The sequence below is a fragment of the Notolabrus celidotus genome, chromosome 1 (genome assembly GCF_009762535.1).
Source record: "Notolabrus celidotus isolate fNotCel1 chromosome 1, fNotCel1.pri, whole genome shotgun sequence".
In the NCBI taxonomy this organism is placed as follows: domain Eukaryota; kingdom Metazoa; phylum Chordata; class Actinopteri; order Labriformes; family Labridae; genus Notolabrus; species Notolabrus celidotus.
In genome coordinates this window covers 26,365,935-26,386,561 of record NC_048272.1, presented here as the reverse complement: position 1 = coordinate 26,386,561, position 20,627 = coordinate 26,365,935, and the positions used below count along the sequence as shown (strand labels likewise).

At 41.0% G+C, this 20,627-nt stretch overlaps 1 protein-coding gene and 1 long non-coding RNA gene across 2 annotated transcripts in view; one reads left to right on the top strand and one right to left on the bottom strand.

Moving 5' to 3' along the window:
- suclg2 (succinate-CoA ligase GDP-forming subunit beta) overlaps positions 1-20,627 on the top strand; it is a 137,667-nt gene that overhangs the window by 82,114 nt on the left and 34,926 nt on the right. The window lies entirely within an intron of this gene.
- LOC117817912 lies at positions 9,758-10,395 on the bottom strand. The gene is made up of 2 exons (XR_004632260.1): positions 10,358-10,395; positions 9,758-9,941 (listed from the first exon to the last, which is right to left on the bottom strand). It is a non-coding gene; the product is annotated as an uncharacterized LOC117817912 (long non-coding RNA).

Below are 20,627 nucleotides of genomic sequence, written 5' to 3'. Positions count from 1 at the left end.
GAATCTGGAGACTGTGTACAGTATTTACAGAGAGTGCATTGAGTCTTTTCCTCTCACAGAATAACAATTTGTTCTACTGATGGTGCTGGCAAGGAGTCAATCTCCTGTCCTAAGTTAAGAATGAATTGCCTCGTGTTTGTAAGAAAAATAAGTATAAACAAAGCAATGTAAAGGGCAAATAAAGATAAGCAGGTTCGGAAAGTGGAGTAGGAAATGTGGAGTACTTCTGGAAAATACTGTCATATTAACATATGATCACAAACTCTCATATTGAGACCCTCCTATACTGTGCGTTTTGCGTACAGGTAGTGTGTATGGAAGCTTGCAGGTGCATTACCTGTAGGCCTGTTGATCTGTGCTGCTGCATTGTTAAGGCTATAGCATGCAAGTTCAGGTAAATGAGGCACAGATGGCACATTAGCATTAGTTCAGCATGGTGTCCTGCCTTCTGGGCAAATATGGAGGTGTGTTCATATGCATGTGTTATTGTTGTTGCATAATCATGCTGTTGGGAAGCTGAGGCCTCACCTGAGAGTGTTTGTGTATGTTTTATTCTTCATTGTATGATATTGTGCATATCCTCCCGTGGCCCTTGAGCATAACTAAATATTATTTGCCTTCCTCCAGCTCAGTGACTCACCTGCAATCCCTCTTTAACCACTCTCCTCCTTGCTACAGTGTCACTTGAGCCTGATGAGCTCCAAGTCCCATTTCCCCACTATAGGGGAAGCTGTATCAGGGCTAACACCTCACCTTTTTTTGAAAACATCTTAATTGCTGTAATTCAGAGATACTTGCATGAAGATACTAACCTGAATAGTTGCACTCCAGTGTGTCCTCCTGCCAGTCTGTCTTCTAACTATTGCTTAATGCAGTTCCTTCCTCTTTGCATTTCTACTCCATCTTCCCCTTAGTCTACTTGCTCCTTTGTATCTCTCTTTCCTTCCCTGTAGCTTTTCATCTCGCTAAATCCTGTTAGAGTCAATGTGAATAGCTTTCCCCAGTTTCATGCCTGCGAGCTAAATCCTGCAGGAGCCCTGGCACTGCCTTTTCTCATCCCTATATGGAGATGTCTGAGCCCATGTCTAATGAGCTTCAACATGTAGACCTATGGAGTCACTGAAAGGCAGTGGCTGCAGTCAAAGCCAGGTGACCCAGAGACATGCATTGTGAAAAGTGCACCACCCTGTGTTCAAGAAGCACAAGAAGAAAGAACAAGAGCCCTATTTCACAGGGTTGTGTCCATGGGGTGCTGCAACACATGGCTTGTGATAGAAAGCACACAGCTCATTCAGTCACTGTGCAGAAGTGCAAATAGGTGCAAATACATGCTTGTATCGTTGCACCCACATCTGCACACATATGCAGGCCCCCCCAGGGAAACAACAACTTTTAATCACAGGAGTCACCTGCGATGTGAGAGCCCCATGGTGTGTTATTTTGGAGGGAAAGTAATCACCTTTCTGCCTGCAGCTAAGGGCCTTTGGGAAATGCCGGCTCCCTGTGTTATCAACACAAGAAATGCAAAGCTGTTGGGAACAGGGAGAAAGGGAGAAAACAAGCTACAGCTGTAATGGAGTTCATTCCCAGCTTACAGAATTGTACACGAGTACTAATAGAGGGCCAGCCATGGAGGGATGAGTACTTAGTACAGCCAACGCACTGGGGCTTGCCATTTTGGGGCCAGGCCACAGAAAGAGTGAACAGTGCTTGCTACAGGCAGAGAGCATGTGGGTTTGAGTGCTTTAAGGGAGAAGTGGCACTCTTGGCAATTTTTCACTTATATACAGCGCAGGTCATTGTATTGGTTTTCCCATTATAAAAGGAAAAGCTCTGCCTCCATATAATGGCTTTCTTGTAGATTTGCTTACTGAGCATTAAAATCCTGCTTCACTGACAGATGTACGGTGGATTTTTATATCATGAGATCTTTTGTGCTTGAGTACACTACAGCAATGTGAGTACTTATGTTATAGACTTTACTGACCCTGTGTTAGTCCTGAAATGTCTTCTACCAGAGCCTTATGCGGTATTGCTGCTCTGTGTGCACTTACACATAGACAGTTCAAGTTCTTACTGTGTGGGAGTGTGTTCCATTAGAGCCATGTACGTAGCCTCTCTGTGTAGGCACTTGACAAGTCAAGACCTTTGTTCCACGAACCAGAGACCACGAATCAAAGGGAACTTATTGGTTGAGAGACATAAAGCTCTCGTCCGTTTCTTAGCAATCCCAAAAGTTGGGACAGAATGTGGTGGTTTTGCAAAACATTGAAACCCATATTTTATTTAAACACAAAGATAACATATCTGATGTTGGAACTGAGAAATTTAAAGTGTGTTTGTAAAATGATATGCCCATTTTCAATTTGATGCCAGCAACATGTTTTAGTAAATTTGGACAACATGGTCACAAGGCTTGACAAATTGCGATGTACTAAAATAGAAGATTTTATTATTATCTTTATTTAAACTCGAAATCATTGAGAGCAAGCCCTCATTTACAATGACGACGAGCATATAAAGAAACATTAAAATGCATGACAAGCAAATATTATATATTATCCTGAAAGAATGATGATCAATTAAAACAGACAACAGTTGAAAGTAATGTTACACAAAGTCAGTGAAAACAGGTACAATCAGATTAAAATTATTAAAAGAAACCATTGCATTCATTTCTAAAGTGTTTTGAAGTGAGTTCCAAGCAGATGGTACAAAAATGCAAAAAGGCAGATCTACCCAGCTCAGAATTAACTCTGGGAACCTGGAGAGTGAGCCAATCAGTTGATCTGGTGTGTTTGCTCCAGACATGTTTTGCTTGATAGAACATCTCGCAGTTCATCAGGTTAAAGCTGGGGTTGGTAGTCAGATTTAGATACACTTTGTTATACTGGTTAAAATAATCTTTCTTTCTCGATGGCAATCAATACATAATGTTTTCTTAAAAAAGAGCGACAAAAAGCCACTATCTACAGCCGGAGTAAATCTTAGACGGAGTCCTGAGAAATTCTACATTGAATTCATGCTAGTTTTCCGTGACTACCAACCCTAGCTTTACCAGCAGCAAGTTATTAACTTGACTGAGTATAAAAGAGCCTCCTAGGGAGTGTTTCTAAAGCGCATTTTGGAAAAGGTTCACCATTCTGTGAAAGACTGCGCTGACAATTATTGCTCAATGTAAGACTAATGTTTCTCCATGTAAAATGACAATGTGTGGGATATTCATCGTCTACAGTACAGTATATCTTTAAAAGTCTCTGAGAGGACTAGGCTAAAAACCACCATTGAATGGACATGAATTTCCCTTAGACAACACTACACAAAAACAGGCACTATTCTGTAATGGACATCAGGCCCAGGCTTTCAAAACCATCTTCTGCTAACACAGCATCATTGCTTTCACAAAATGTATCCTAGTTTGAACTACACCATGCAAATACAAAATCATACAATAAACCAGTTCCAGATAGGCAGCCAGGGCAAACTGGTCTGATGAGTGAAGATGAGAAATTCTGTCTGGAAATCATGGATTCTGCCTCCTCTGGGCTAAAGAGATGTGGGACCATGCACTTACTATTGGCAGCCAGCACCCTTGATGGTGTTGGGGGTGCATTAGAGCGCATGGCATGGCATGAGTAACCTGCACCATTAATGCTGCTTGATATATACAGGTTTTGGAGCAGCATACAGAATGCTGCCCTGTACTCGTCTTTATCAGTGAAGGCCTTGCTTATTTAGCAAGACAATGCAAAGCCACAATCTGCACACATTACAGCAGCAGACAGTCTGGGTGCTAAATTGGCCTGCCTGCAGACCCAACATGTCACCCACTGAAAATGTCTGATGCATGAAATGTAAAATACGACAAGACTCCAAACTGTTGAGAAGCTGAAATCCTATATCAAGCAAGCATTGGAAGAATTCCACTTTCAAAATGACAGCACTATGTCTCCCAAGTTCCTCAAAGCTTTCATAGGTTTGTTAAAAGAAGAGATGATGACACATTGTGGCAACAAGAGTCTGTCCCAACTGTTGTGGCTTGAGGTGCTAGCAAATTTAATAAGGGCATATAATGTTCCAAACCACATACATTTTCAGTCTGATATGGTGTCCTTGTGTTATTTCAGTTAAATAATGTTTTAGAATCATCACATTCGGTTTCTATTTATATTTCACACAGCGTCTCGTGTTTGAAAGCGGGACTGTAGTTGAGAGGAAGTTACAGTTTTGGATTTAGATGTATTATGTTCTTGTTTGTCACATTTCTCTTTTTAATATATTCTATGAACAAGCCTACTGGGACTACACGCTTAAGTCATTACTCCTGTGACAGCAGGTGTTGAGTGTTTTGGAGGGTACTCCCTGAAGTAAGATTTATACAAGCTCTTTGTGGTGTAGTGTTTATACGACAGCAGGGAATAAAAAAGCTATCCACAAACCATTCTAAAGGCAAATTAAGCCGGTCGTATGTGGAGCTTTTCATAGTGTATAACTTAATATCTACCCCTAAGTTAATTTAGATTGGTTCAACTTTTGTTCTATGCTCAATTAGCTGTTTGTACTGATGTTGTGTTTTTGTGTAGATTTTCATTTAGTGACTGTATCTGAACTGTTACATGGCAGAAATGTATTCTGATCTTATTCTTTATTTATCATTAATGCTTGCTTTCATGGCTCTCTAGCTTTTTGCATTTTGTTCCTCAGAGTGTCTGGGTTTCTTTATAAAAGATTACATATTAATGCCTGCTTAATCAATTCATCTTGACTTGCTCTCACTATCCTTATTACTCTCGGAAACACTTGGCTGTTTGTACAAAAGGCTCATTCCTGCTATTGTTTGTATAGTGTTAGCTTGAGAGCAAGGTTATGATCATACCCTGGGCCCAGTTGTTTGAAGGTAATCTCATTTGATTACTGCTGTTGGATCACATTTTGACAATGGGTTTTTCAAAAGACAAAAGACCTGGTAATAAGGGGCTACAGTGGTTACTGCTGTCAGTTCACTACGTGTGGTTGGAGGTTCAAATCTAGGCTGGGGCCTTTCTGTGTGGAGTGTGCATGTACTCTCTGTGCATGTGTGGGTTCTCTCCAGGTGCTTGGGCTTTCTTCAATAGTCCAAAGACAGGCTTTTCGGGTTAATTGGTCACTTTAAATGGCCTGTTACTTTGTACATTGCGATGACAGAATCCAAAAAAAAATATTCTGTCCTCCTATATAAATCTATCAAATACTTGTCAATACCAAACCTAGGATATTTGATTTAAATTAACCGTGGCAAGCCCCTGTTGTCAAAGAATGTATTTTGCTGTCTCATCTCATTAGTATCGCACTGATAATCCAGATAAGGTTATTTTAAAAAGTTTGTATCTTGATCACTTTGATCCAAAACAGTTTAGTTTTGAAAATCAAATGCAAAATTAGACGGATAAGCATTTCCTGGATCATAGATAAAAACTGAAATAACGACCTCCAGATAACTTTGGTCCAGTTTTAACTTCTGTCAAACTTTTTGAACATAACCAAGATGACAAAAGCTTGTATATTTGGCATGCCCTGCAAAAGGGGTTGTTTCCTTGCCTGCTTTAATCAAGATCACTACCTGAAATGCACTGTCTTTAGTTTTTATTCTACTTTTTGTAAAGACTGAATATATTAAAAAAACTCCAACTGTCTTGATGTAACTGTCAGTCCTCTGAGCTCAATCCCACAGATGTTGTTTGAACAAAAAGGAGATGGGAAATGAATCAAAGCATCTTTAGATGTCGGTGCTTTAAGTGGGCTGGTATGCTCCAGTATGCAGTACTGCAACTTCAAAATTTAACCCCTTGGCTAACAGGGTTTTTTTTACGTACCATGACTTCTTACGAGCTGTCAGTCAGTTTTCCTGTCCTTGTCATATTATAGTTTCTGCTGTTGATTCATAATTGCACCTGATATTACAGTACATTACCTATGGAGCATAGGGGTGCAACGGATCAAAAAACCCACGGTTCGGATCGGATCACGGTTCTGAGTCACGGATCGGATCATTTTTCGGATCAGCTAAAAAAATAGAAAGAAAGAAAGAAAACAAGACAAATATAACTTTGTCCTCCATTATTTTGTAAAACACTTGTAAACTTTAAATTTTACTGCATGTGCAAAGCACCCTATCTGTGGGCCAGTCCTGCCTCATTCACTGCATTTCATGGCATGGCATGGCAAGTGAAGGAGCAGAGGAACTTCAAAAGTTTCACTCCATTCTTCTTTCAATCGCTGGTTTTCACCGTCCACTTCTTTGAGCTGCAAACTGTGAACACACCGTTTTTGTGCATTCTAGGGTCCTAGAGCTGGCAAAGTGCCAATATGTGAACTGCTCCATAAACGAAAGTGAAAGTTAAACTTGCACTCACAGCAGTGGACTCAGTAACAGCCTGTCTGCGTATTGTTGACATGGAGACAAGTCCCGGTGAACACGCGGTGACCCGACCAAAAGGCAGAGTGAAGGAATAACAGTTCGGGGGCCACAATAGGCGGCCGGATGCGGGCCGCGGGCCGCGTATTGACATCCTCTGGTCTAGTGGGTGCGCGACGGAATTTCATAACATTGCTCAAACACATTCAGCATTCACTGTATTTCACAGGGAAACCAAAATGCTCCCATACATGTGACTTAAAAGATGCAGGAGGTTTTTCAAGTTCCTCTGCTCCAACGATGATCCGTTGCACCTCTATGGAGCACTTAACAACACTTTGATCCTTTCATGGGTGTTACATGATGCTCACTTGAGAGTGACACCAGATTCATGTGAACTTGTACATTTCTACAGTGTTGTATAAATGTGAAAATCTGAGTAAAAAGAAGACGATGGAAGATGTTGGCCTAGCAGCTAAAGGGCACAAAAAGGACAAAGAGCTGGATGATGACACAGGTCCCATTTTGTCTTTTTTGTCTTTTATCTTTTATTAATGGTAGAATTTGGAACATAATACTGACTTACTGATACTGGCTGCACTGATAGACACTCCAACAAGTGAATAAAGGGAGTAATGGCCCTTGGTTTTTTTTTCCACTTATAGCACTGGAAGCAGCTGCACAGAGTCAGAAAGGCATTTCAAGTGATTTCCTTGTGAAATCAGACTCCTTTATGAGCTGATGATATTCTGAGCGTTGATTTTGTGATGCCATTTACAGAAGGTTGTCATGACCCTTTTAGATTAGTGCTTTGATTTTGACTGAATTCCTTTGATATAAAATTACCTCAATTAAAAGAAACAGGTTAACCTATTTCAGTAAACTGTTAGAACACACAGTCTAACTGAGCAGTGCATTTCTTTCAACCAAACTCAACTTTTCATTTGATCCCAGCCAACAGGTGAAACCCACCTTGGACAGGGCTTCAGGAGCACATTGTTGTCTCCTCTATTTTCCACTCAAAACTCACAGTTCTCTGTAAAAATAGGCAGTGAAAATGATCTGTGGATTGTCATGTAGACATCACAGCAGCAACATTACACCTTTCCTTACAGCTTTATTTCTCTGGATATGAGTTACACTTTTGCTATGAATAAATGAATTTAGATTTCTCAATGGAAAAGTCAATGATGAGCCCGACCTGGGTTATGAAGATTTAATTTTGGCTGTCATCATACAAGAGATACAAAGAGCACAGACATGGGCAAGTAAGGAGAGTTGTGCTGCAGAGTTGTGGATGTGTGTAAGATGAACTGTGACACACTTACAGGCATGCGTTTCATTCATTTTATTGACTATATGCTCTAATGTCACTTTCCCAGCAGTACATGCCTCCTCAGCTGGACTCATTTACAGAACACACTTATACATGGCTGCCTTCAATAGTGGAAACGACGAAAATCAGAGTGAAACCAATACACCTGCTTAAACTGAGGTCTCTTGGAATTGACTGAGATCCCTACTATTTACAAAAGACACAGCGGTACATTGAAATTCACAACTAGAAGTCAGATTTCCTGACATGGAATGTTCCTGATTTTGTAGCCAGGGGATTGCACAAAAGCCTAAGGGCATACAAAAGCCTGGTTTTGGTCACTGGTGGAGGTGAAACTGAATCAAATTGACACACAGTCAGGGTGAGGGGATCCAGCTGTTTGGCTGAATGATAGTGATCCATTTTCTTTAACTTTCTCTGTTAACTCGGGCCCTCTACTTCAGGCTCTGAGCAACCTCGAGAAAAACATTTGACATTTAATGCTACTATTGTATAAAAACAATCACTGGCTGTTTGGCCTGCTTCAGTCAAACTGAAATAATGAGAAGTGATGGTGAATATTTAAAAAACAACAGCACTGCAGGTGCAAATCAAGAAAGGGAGGGATGCTCCAGGAAAGTTTGCAAATGATTATATTGATTTACAATCTAACGAACTGTCACCGCCACCCGATTAGTTCTTTAGTGAAAATGTTCAGGATCCATAGCCGTTGCACCCTCATCTGTTCTTTTACTGCATGTGTGATCTGCAGAAATGTTGTTGTGTTGATTTGTGGTGTATACAGTATGTGTTACTGTGTTTGCATGGTATCATTCTGTGGTTTCATTGATGTAATATGACGATACCAGACTTTTTTATCTACATATTGGTTCTGTTGAGGATCTTTAGTCCCTGCAGAGGACATTGTCCAGAAATAATTACTGAAAATAAAACCCTCTAGTCTAATTAAAGCTGGAGTAGGACATCCTGAGAAAGCCGCAGCAGTTAGCTTGATTTTGAAAGCACACAGCCGAACAGAGCCCTCCCCCGCCTTCGGGCAGCCTGTAGGGAGAGGGGAGAGGGGAGGGACACGCCTCCAAACACATGAACGCGCTGTGCAGACTACAGCTGGATGATGACGTCACGATAGCTGGCTGTGGAGAGGCGAGCGATTTACTTTATGTTCATGGAAGGAAAACATGTCTGACTCCCATGTAAGTAAACCGCTTATATTACCACATTAAAAAATAATGTAATTAGTTAGAATGCACAGCATAGCCTGCATGTTAGCTTTACGTGTGTTTGTTTTTATCATCTGAATACAGCTAGAGTAAGTTGTTGCTGCCTTCCGGGCTAATAACTCCTGGATAGCCATGTTTATTTTGATTTAGCATTTCATGATGTATAGTTACTAGACGGCTACAGTGCCTATATATTTATTAGCATTCACCATTGTTGACCGTCTTCACTTTCGTGTTGGAACTACAACATATTGACTGTTTTTTGTGCTTGTTAGAGCTCTCATGATGACTGCTGATTACGATCCTGAGCCAAGCACCTCAGGTCGGAGAGGACGAGGCCGGGGTCGAGTGCAAGGCAGAGCCAGACGAGCGAGAGGGAGACAAACGACCGGGGACGAGCTCCAGATCCTGGGGACAGCAACAGAAAGTTCCGCCATGCTGCACAGACAGGTTGTTGTTGGCAGCATGGAGCACTTGGTGCAGGTCATAGAGTTGTAATACCTTGTGCTGTATCTGGAAAATCTGTGACCCTTACCCAGATCCACATGGACAGTATAAAGGTTTCAGTTAGGAGTGAATGAAACTATGACATGATTACTACAATACTTTTATGGCGACCCTTTAGTTCCTTTGTATATATTTTATATTTATCTTCATGTAAAAAAATACTTGAGTGTGCTGTGTATACATTTGTTAAATTAAATCTTTAAATTTAAACTGGCCTTCTCTCTTCAAATTGCAAAATAATAAATCCATATCAAGTAAACATACAACATTATAAACAAATAATTGCAATATCAAGAGTTGTTTACATTTACTTTTATTAGAAAATGTATTTATTACAGAAATAAAAATAATGGCTGTTGAAGGTAAACATGTTGGCGTGGATCATCCGGCCTCCTGGTTCTCTTCTTGGGCATCCCCCCCAGCTCACGCAAGCCTCTGCGTCCCGTGTTTTAACGGTGTGGGCGTCGATGTTTCCTTCTCGTTGCTATGAAAACACAGACAAGACAGCATGTAGACTTTATACAACATCCCATTCATGCTGATACAGAGCAACAGAAGAGCTAGCAGCTAACAGTCTGCATACAGGTCTGATAAAGAACAACAGAAGAGCTAGCAGCTAACAGTCTGTATACAGGTCTGATACAGAGCAACAGAAGAGCTACCAGCTAACAGACTGTACACAGGTCTGATAAAGAGCAACAGAAGAGCTACCAGCTAACAGACTGTACACAGGTCTGATAAAGATATCAGAAGAGCTAGCAGCTAACAGACTGTATACAGGTCTCTATAAACATAGCTACAAGCTGTTAGCCAGCCGCTAGCATTAGCCGAAGTTATCGCTAGCTGTCTCATAGATGAATAAAACCATGAACACAAAGACAAAAGAAATGACATGATTACCTGTCCAGTAGAAAATCAGCAACCATGGCGTCGCTTTAGAGACCCCTTCAAATCATTAAGCTGTCGCTGAAATGCATCCCGAATATTGACTTGTGTTTGTATCTTCATCCAGCGTTTTTAAGTCGTCTCCTTTTCCATCACAGTCTTCTTCTTCTTGCTCTGTGTAGCGGCAGAACTTGAGGGCAGAAGTTGGGCTAAAATTGTTGGTTTCTCTCTCTCTGACATGTTTATCAGGTGTTCTGTGTTAGTGAACAGCCTGTTGATGACGATCTCAATCAGGTCATGCGCACTCCTGTAAACAGGAGGTGTGGTCTTTCGGCAGGTCACAGGTCATCCGGCCGGTCAGCCAATCATTGCGCTCGGTGGCGAATGAACGATTGGACAAACTTATTGCAGTCTAGCTGCTGACACAGACAACTGAGATTCTCATCTCAGTGTTAAATCACTTTGTGTATTACTCCCTATCGATGTATACATAGCTTTTGCTAGTGATTGATAAAAATGTATCAAAATAACAGTCCCACTCCAGCTTTAAAGCCCAAACTCTTGGACAAACTCCTGCTCCTGACCGGGCAACATGGACCTTCTGCCACTCCGTAGGTGTAACTGCAGTGACTTCCATGAATCATGACATCATGTGCATACCCTCCATTTCTAGTTGCATTGAGTCCTGTGAAGTTCCAGACCTCTAACCTTGAATAGTTGTACATTGGACATGGCGATCATAATAAGAAATGAAAGTGCTCTCTATCTTTCAAACATACATTCCCGTTTCTCTGAAGACCCATTATTCAATAACCCATGCACTGTCTGTGTCTCTGCATACTACATTGAGTAAAATGTACATTTTGCACCAAGAGGAAGGCTAGAGCCAGTCAGTGCAGGAAAAATGGCTTGTCAGACTCCATACTGTAACAGTCCACCTATCATTCCTCTTGTGAAGGTTAATTTGAGGAAGTGAAGGAAATGTCCAGAGATGCACCATGGAGCTGATGACATGTCAGATTGATTGCCCTTCAGGAACTAATGTCTTGTCTGTCTCCTCCTCCATTTGATCGGGGGTAGGTCTTCACAGCATGCTATTAAAGACCTGTGTCGTCTTCCTCTGCACCCCCAGCAGACAACACTATTACTTAACCATCATGTGTGCATAAAGACTGGGATTACTAATGTATTCACCCCATCGCGGTTCCTTGTCTCAGCACCAATTCATCCCCTGTTGATCCTCACAACACTGCACTGCACACTCACACACACATACTCTCCTACACATACACACAGACAGGTCCCATGGGCATGTCTGATTGAGCTTTCTCCTGTCTGCCATTCCTCATCTGTGGGAAATCAATAGAGGATCTGGGATTGGAGCACGGGCTAATTGAGCTCTGCTCTCTCTGTTCTCTTATTGCTGCCAGGAGCGTTTTGTCATCACAGCACCTGGTTCACACCATGGGGCCAAGGGGAGCCAACCAGCGATCAGATAGGGTCTTTGGATGCCACAGGGAGGGGGGCCGTGTGTGATTGAGCGACCTTGTGAAGTAGAGCACTCTGAGGAAGGGCATGGCATAAAAAGGGGGGGGCTTCATTTATTCTCCATAGGAGCTGGCTGACGGTTTATCCTCTTAAATGAGTGATACGGAAAACTGAAATACTTCGTCCACCGCATAGTTTAGGAGGTCCAGATTGTAAAACGAATGATTACCACTCTGGGTGTCATGTGACAGCAGTTCCTGATCTTTTAGCAAGTCACATCTCTCAGTGGTAATCAAGAGGCATCCAGAGAATAAATTAAAACCAACTTAAACCCTCAGCTTGGCAGTACATTAACCCACGATTTCTCCGGCTATAAATACCGTTCCATGAAAGCAATGGTCCTGTTGTGTTCACTAGTTTCAACATAGTCAGGATCAGTAACCCACAATAACGGCCCATTTTTTACCACAGCCTGCTGTTATTGGCCAGAGTTGTTCTTAAAGCTGGCTTTCTCAGTCTTCTTGGTATTCTAAATGGAGATTCCTTCCATCCAAACCATCTGCCTCATCGCTCCACCCTTTGCCACCTGTCCATTCTCCATCTCTCCATCTTGTTTGTGGTCCAGGACCTGAGGGAGTATCAACATCACAGTCAGACAGACATGTCCAGTGCATAGAGACATTACGATGGAAGCGTGACTGTTAGACCCCCCTCATTTCACGCTCCCCTGACGCTTATGTGTGCACATGTTGGAGGATTAATGTGAAGCCATTCAAACACACAATTGATGAGATCATTTTGGCTCTCTGAGCCATGTACTGACACAACAAACGCGGTGCCCTTCCCTGTCCTCCAGGGATATTAATGTGGGTGTTATTTTACTGTTGATTGTTGGGGTTTAAAAACAGCATCATTGAAACAAGGGTTAATTGCAATCATAGCTGTGAGTGCCATTGCAGAGCAATTAGCAGTAAAAGTGTTGAGTGCCAATAAACTAACACATTAAAAGCTGGAAAACGTTTCTTTTTCTCTTCTCTCTGAATAGAGTTAATTCAAAGTGTGGAGGCACATCATTAACTCCTGTGTTTCTCATTGTTACGTGACATATTCACTGTAGAAATTTTTGTTGGACTGCCGTTCTTTAAGTAACTCAGGAAAAATAATTCAATTATTAATATATACTGGAGTGACTACTGAAAGCAACACTACTGATAGCCTCAATGTAAGCAACCCAGACAAAACAATCTAAATGTTTAGGCTCAGTTCGTACTGTTTTTTTGAACTTGTCATGTTTAAATGATATGCCCAGACACCATAATTTAGAAAACCAGACCAGATTCCAAAGTAGAAATGAACAAACGTAAATGGATAATAAACTGAAGCTTGTCTTTTTAAACGAGTCATTTTTTAAAATCAGGTTTAGCTCAAGTTCAGGTGACTTTATTTGTACCTGTAGGTAGATTTGTTTTGCAGAAGATGATGACATCAGTTTGACACTCAATTACAAAAACAATAACATGAAACCACACAAGACAGTCAGAATTCAAAAGACTATCAAAAGACTAAAACAGGAGACAAAAGTACTCCTGGCTCATCATCATCATCGTCATTGAGTGAGATAGAAAAATATCATTGAATGAGATGCATGAATGAATGTAACTCAGATTAGCAACAATTAAATGGAGGTCTACACAGCGTAGCGATGGTTTAGTGATATTGCCTCACAGAAAGAGGGTTTCTGGTTTCAAATCCCAGTCAGACAGGAGCCTTTCTGTGTGGCGTTTGCATGTTTTCTTGAGCACACAATGGGTCCTTACTGAGTACTCAGAAGTCCTCGCCAAATGCTTTGTCAGGCCAATTGTTGACTCTAAAATGTTGTCTGTTTGGTGTGCGCGTGATTGGTGTATGCGTGAATTGTGTCGACGTGTAAGTCTTGTGATAGACTGACGTCCTTCTTGAGTGTAGCCTACCTCTCATCCATGACAGCTGGGATAGGATCCAGTCCCCTGCGACCCTGAATGGGATAAAGCGGTATAGAAACTGGATGGATGATGGATGGCTTAAATCATCCTCTGATTTTATTTGGTAAAGCAATGTCATCTTTATAAGAACAAAACAACATTCACAAGATAAATGTATTCAAATGTAGATCTGAATGGACTATTTGTTGTTTAACATAAAGATGTGACACTAAACATATCAGTTGGACAATCATTGACTGCTACCATTTTAAAAAAGTGACTTTTTATACTATTTGGTACTTTATAGAATACTAAATGTACCCTTGCTTTTACTTTAAAAGCTAATTCCCTCTCTGTACCCAATCAAACCTCGTATTTGTCTCTTGATCAACCTGACATACAAAAATAGGTTACCATCAGCAGCTTTGATTAAAGTTAAAAATGATTGAATATTAGTAAGTCAGTCATTGTTAGCAATATTTACAAATCAGAAAAGAACAGATCACTGATGTCTTTTAAACAACTTAGTACATCCCATCTAGCAAACTATTTTTATTTACATTTTTTTGTGAATAACATCTATTTAATGTCCTGTCTTAAAACCACTCTGTGGCCTGCAATGACTATGTTGTCATACAGAAAAGCTGCATCAGAAAGGGAGTATTCCTTGGTTTATTTAATAAGATGTTTGTTCTTTGATGGATGAAGCCTCAAATCCAGGGTTGAATACATCTAGAGAGAGCTGGGAGTCCGAGCTGTAAAAGTTGATACAAAGCTGTGTCAAAACAATGTCAGCCACTATCAACGCTGGATACAGATTTGTTATAACTTTATTCACCAACTCTATTTCACACCACAGAGATGACATAAATACAAGCCTGAGGTATCAAATACGTGTTTTAGGTGTGACATGGAGGAGGGCTCGTTCCTGACTTGCTTGTTCACACGTCTTCTCTGTCTGTCTAGAGGGAGATGAGTCCCGGGAGGCAGGACATGACACCATAAGCACACACTATGGAAGCCCAAAGTGTAATGCTTACAACATGATGGGAGACCTATGCTATGATAACAGTATTCTCATTAACATCAGACGTACATGTAAAATGAAGATATATTTGCTGTTCTCGTCTTATAAACAGCTCTACTTCTCCAACCTTGAATGTTTGTATTAATGCTGCTACGTAGCATTTTTTTTGCACTGTGCGCATGATATAAACATTTATCACCCTGCCCTCAAAACATTTCTGCTGCGTTCTTACATCAGCTCACCCTGACGTCACACAAACATTTTACAAGGAAACAGGCAAGAATAATTAAAGGCGCAAAGTCAGGATGAAAACTTCAGCCGAGACATGCAGCCCAACTCAAAAATTGGGGAAAATTTTGTGCATGTGTGAATACAGCTTATCAAACTAAATTTTGGAATTTCAACACACTGATAGTTTTCTTCTGCTTTGACTTTCTTAAAGGATTAGTCACTTCCTTTAAAATAAGCATTACTTTAAAGTCAATCTTAAACTTAAAACAGAAATGTGTTGGAATACATCATATATCAGTCTGAGGAACAGAGGACTTGACCTCACATCTCAACATTTGAAGTGAGCATTGATGTTTCTTTCCCTTTATAACTCTGAGGATAGATTCACAGATAAGAAAGATGGATAAGACTGCTGGGATTAGATTGCTGTAGGTTTTATTCTTTGAGCTTGTTAACTGCGCTGTTCAGTATCCGTTCATGCATCCCGTTGTTTTGGAGATTACATGCTTGCACCCAGGCTCCTGAAACAACCATTTGTTCCAACATGGCCCACGGCTCTTAAGGACTCACATTAACCTTTTGATGTTAGTCTCAAACCCAACAACCTTTTTGCACTCTCTCTTGTTGCTGCCCCGTGGGTTTTTGCCAGGGTCGTAGGAGATGCCGGCTCCTCTCCACAAGTTTCCTTTTGCTCTCAGCCTCCATCAAACAGTGTGTATGACACCGGCAACAACAGCAGTGGGGATTTTCTTTGACCGGTCTATGTTTTTATTGTTCACTTTCATAAATGGTTAAAAAATAAATAGATAAGCAGAATCCTGCTTTTCATTCATAAGACAGCCTGCAAATTTCTGAAAGTCCCAAAGACACAGGTTTCCTAAATGTGGCTCTTTCTTTACTGACTGTGCAGCCTAATAAGCAAACATTCACAAACATACTTAATCTGTTTAAATGTCCTGTCCTCCGCTCAGTCCCTCCCCCCACACTCTCTGTGTTGCAGGTATTTGTTGCTTTGTATGGCGAGACATGCCGGCAGCAGTACAGCAAGAGATTATTGTCAGTGTAATTGGCTTTTCCAGGCCTGATTTGATACGAGCCTCTTGTTCTGATCCACACTCTTCTTTTTTATCCACCGTAATGGAAAGACGTTGAGGCTCACATGAAACGTTCAGCTCATTGTTTCTCCGGAGAAATCACCTCTTGTTTTGTTTCTGAGCTCATGGTCAGGATAGAAAGCAGCAGATCTGTATGAAAAAAAGAAGCATGCTCAGTGTACACATACAAACAGATATTAGCATTGCACATGTTCTGGTGACAGAAGAGAGAAAATATTTTGAATGTTGATTCTCAGCTTAATTTACCTTAAAATGTACTGCTTTTTCAAAAGTCTGTGCACTTCAGCATAATTACCTCTGCATTATTTATGCTCAACCATTATATATCACCTCATTCAGATCGTATTCCTAATAACTGACAGCAGGTGGAAAGATTGTAAGATCCTGCCAGGCCCCTGGTTTGCTGCCCAAGCCGACATGACTGTCTGCTGCTCCAGTCTGCCTTGTTTGCCGAGCAGCAAAGGCATTGTCGAACACAGCTCACTGACACTGTTATCTCAGTCAATATCTGCTACTGCCAGAGGAGGAAACAGATGGACAAGAGATTTAACACAGGGAAACTTAGAACTGCCTTTAAGAAGGGGGAGTGTTGTCAGGCAGCAGATGTAGTTTGTAGAAACTTGTGTTCCAGACATTTTGCATGTTTAGATATTTAAAAGTCTGCTTAAAGAGAACTTCCATTAAATATGTAAAGTTAGAAAACTGAAGGTAGAGAAGAATGCAAATTAAAACAAAAACTTTGAGTATTTCCTTCTTTGTTCTTTCTTGCTTTTTATATAATCATGTGCACAGACTTGGATTCATTTCTACAGATAGTATAACACAATGAAATGTATTGGTGTCCTTTTGTGCTACACACAAATAGAATATATGTAAGATGTTTGGAATACATGTAATCAATAAGACATAGTTATTCACAGAGACTACGTGGACAGGTCTTAACCCATAAAGTCATAATTCTACATTTCCACCTGGCTCACATGCTTATATCCCTCTTGATCTACATTTTGACATATTTTCTATCACGTCCCTGTCACTCCCTCTTATTCATTGCCATTCTACTGTGGTTATGGGTAACACGACATTTGCTTCACCGAGGTTTGGTTGCCAAGACAACAACCTCCAAGGCCTCCTTTGGTGGATTTATTTAAAGCACTCTACCAGATTATCAGTTCTCGGAATTATCAGTATCCTTGATTGTGGTAAGTGACTGTCTGAGAACGGTGAGGATTGGATATGGACAAGTGCACCAACCATACCATACTCTTTTAATCCTAATAGATTCTTAAAGAATTCTAAATGCTTTCCATCATCCCGGTGTTGAGAGTCCTTCCCTCTCATCTTAGATCTACCCCTCACTGTCATGTTCTTTTTCAGTTCAGTAAAATCAAGAGGGAATGGTAAGTTTTCAGCTGAAGGCACAACAGCTTTACTTTATAAACTTCTGATTACACTGTGAAAACGTAACTCTCTTAGAGGAGATAACATCAGTAATGTCACATCAGTTCAAGTTTCTCAAACACTTGTTCCCCAGACTTGCAGACTATATCCTTTAGAGAAGAGCTTGTTGGACGAGAGAATGCAAGGTTTGATATTGTGTGGCCTGCAGAGAGGATAACATAACATGCTTGAGTTAATGCTATGATCAGATTTAAGGGTGACTTTACTGATTACCATGATTAGGAAAGCTTCCATGGCAATGGACTCTGATCAGCCTCCTTGATGGATGAATTTACATAAAACTGAACATTTAATGGAACTTCTACTGGAAAATGTATGTTGACATTTCTGTCCTCATTCAGCTCACCTTCACTGGGTTTAGCAGTTGACAAACCTTGATACACCCCCCAGCCATAACATTTGGACCACCAACTTAACATTGTTTGTGTCCTTTGGTATTTGGCACCAAGAGGTAAGCAGCAGATCCTCGAAATTCTGGACATTGCAAGGTGGAGCCTCCATGGACAGTCCTTGTTCGTCCAGCACACCCCAAGAATTGAGATCTGAGGGATTTGGAAACCAAGGCAACACTGTTGTATTTCCCAAAGCCACCTTCCTCTATTGCTCAATGGTCCAGTTCTGATGGTCACATGCTCATTGCCCTTTCAGGGGTAAGCAGGGATTAACAGGACCTTCTCAAACACTTGTGACGCACTGTGTGATCTGACACTTTTCTATCAGAACCAGTATTAACTTTATCAGCAGTTAGAGCTCCAATAGCTCTTCTGTTGGATCCAACCACACAGGCAAGCCTTCTCTCCTGAAGTGCATCACTGAGGCTTTGTTGCCCATGACTCTGTCACTCGCTCACCAGTTTTCCTTCCTTTAACCTCTCCTTGTGGTAGGTTACTGACCACTGCAGGCCGAGAACACCCCACAAGAGCTGCAGTTTTGGAGATGCTCTGATCCATTTGATCCATGTCTAATCTTTACACTTTACACTTGCACTGCATTCTTTCGGCTTCAAACACATCAACTTTGAGGACAAAATGTTCACTCTCTGCCAAACACATCCCACTGACACGTGTGCCAGTGAAAACGATAATCATTTGCATTCACTTCACCCGTCAGTGGTCATAATGCTATGGCTAATCTATGTAAATTAGGCAAATGTCACCACCTTCAACATTTAGGGCCCTATGATTTCCGCGTTCACAGAATCGCGGAATTGGCCAATAAAAACAGAATCCACTGTTAAACGCGGAATATCGCGGAAATCGACATAATGTGACTGAGATGCTCATGAGGAGAAGGAACGTTTTCTGGGGAAATGTTTCTGGGGACCGCTCATTCGTGGCACCACCAGTGCATCTCCTCACAAACACTCACCCGCCCCCTCCTGAAATAAACAACATGTTTAGAAACACCTGCTAAGTCTGCAAAAAAACTATGAAACTCATCTCTTACTCCAAAATACAGAGCCGAACAGTTCCCAAATGACTTCTATGTGTCAGGTGACATGCTTTATTGCAAATTGGAAAAAATGGAATTTGGAAAAAATAAAACAGATTTCATAGGGCCCTAAACATTGATATCACTACAGCTCATGGTTGAGTTACTTTGTCAGCAGCTTAGAGATGCTTCCACCCAGCTCTGCTGCCGTTGCCTTGATTGCAGGACAGACTCTCGCTGCCTAACAGAGACAGTTGGGGCCCAGTAGCTCCTCAAGCTTCTCTGTGTCAGGTAACTATCATTATATCCGACCCTCAAGAACAGCCTGAGACAGAAACTGACAATTTTACCACAGTTTTGACCACTTCAGAATGCTTGCTGAAACACAGGTTTATGACACAGGTACAATAGACAGAGGTGAGTTGTGCCTTTCCACAGATTGATTTGATATTACGTGTGATCTGGTAGTATCTGGTGTCCCTTTTGCTGTTTATAATTGATCACTGTTGTTAAGGGGTTTTAAGCAGTTAAGTATTTAACACAGCCAGGTATCAATAACAAGCAAGCAGAACCTAGACTATTCTCATACAAATCTATGACTTATACTACAGGATAAGTTTGTTATAGAAATTGCTTCCCCTGCTGAGGTTTTTGGAGTGTAGCTCCATTCATCAAGGTTGAAGTTGTAGAGAAGAGAGGGTAGGCAGCAGAGGCAGAGATCAAAGTGTAGTGCATGAACCATAACTGTTGGTAAATTGTCTAAACCATGTTGTATGCCTTCTTCCAAGCCACTTTGTTGCCGGTATACAGAACTAGGTCTGTGAGGAGATTTCCCCCAAATTCTGCAAAAGGGCTATTAGATCACAGGGCATATGGAATACAAGTTTAAAGGATAAAATGAAATGCTGTTTATTATTTTACATAATTTACATTTAACCAGCTAGTTTTTCTAAAGTAAATAACTGTTATGATATAAAATGAAGATTTCACTATTAGTTAGTGTTTGATGAATAATAAAAAGACACCACCAACTTTTTTGGTCATGTTTTGTCTGACTTGAAAATTGCACTCTTGATTCTGGTTTTTAAAAGTTAGTCGATCTATAAATCTATCCAACAGTGTTTAGCAGATGGATCATTACAAAACATGCTCCAAAGTTATTTAGAGCCAAATTTGAGCTGAAGTAGTAATGAAGGTACCAGTAGGATGTAGTCCATAGATATTATCACTTCCTTCTACGTCTGTCCTTCCTTGTACTTTCCCATTTTTTCTGAATTTGATTTCCTCCAGATGGCCTAAAAGCCTTGTGACATTTCTTCTTTTTTGTTTAGACTCAAAGTGTATTTTTTTACTTGTAGCAAGCAAGGGGGCGGCTGAAACACTGTGCAGAAAAAAGAGAGTCGAGGAGTGCAGACAGAGAGGGAGTCTGAGGTAGAGTGGTGTTGAAGAGAGTGATGAAGAAAGGAAAATGAGAGTGAGGAGAGAGTGCAGAAATGGGTGTGGAGAGCAGGGGAAACGATGGAGGAGTCAGGGTGGGAGGGGGTCCAGCAGTGATTACATTGTCCATCAGG